A 395-nucleotide genomic window follows, 5' to 3' on the forward strand; every position below is an offset into this window, starting at 1 on the left:
ATATTACCTTCGTAAGAGACAACAAGTGAAATATAAAATAGTTTGTAGATTTTAATTAATTGGCGCGTTACTATCTTAGTGATTACTATCAATTGCTCTGTCAATCAAATTAGATCATTAGATTGTTACTTAACAAGCTGGAAGGTATATTCTATGGCCTTTAAACAAATTTCCTTTTCCAAAAAATATTATCCTGTCTTTTAGACTTCAGTTTTTAACCTATGCAAAGACATATAAGTTAAATCATTTTTCATTTCAATTGGAATTGCAAATTGAGAAAACGCAATAGGATAAATATTTACCTTACGAAATGATAGAATTAATTTTTCTTGTTTTACTGCTTGTTATAGAACGTTCCCTATTAGATAAAATTTCTTTCAATCGTAATCTTTTCA

Source organism: Penaeus monodon, chromosome 25 (genome assembly GCF_015228065.2).
Source record: "Penaeus monodon isolate SGIC_2016 chromosome 25, NSTDA_Pmon_1, whole genome shotgun sequence".
Classification (NCBI taxonomy): domain Eukaryota; kingdom Metazoa; phylum Arthropoda; class Malacostraca; order Decapoda; family Penaeidae; genus Penaeus; species Penaeus monodon.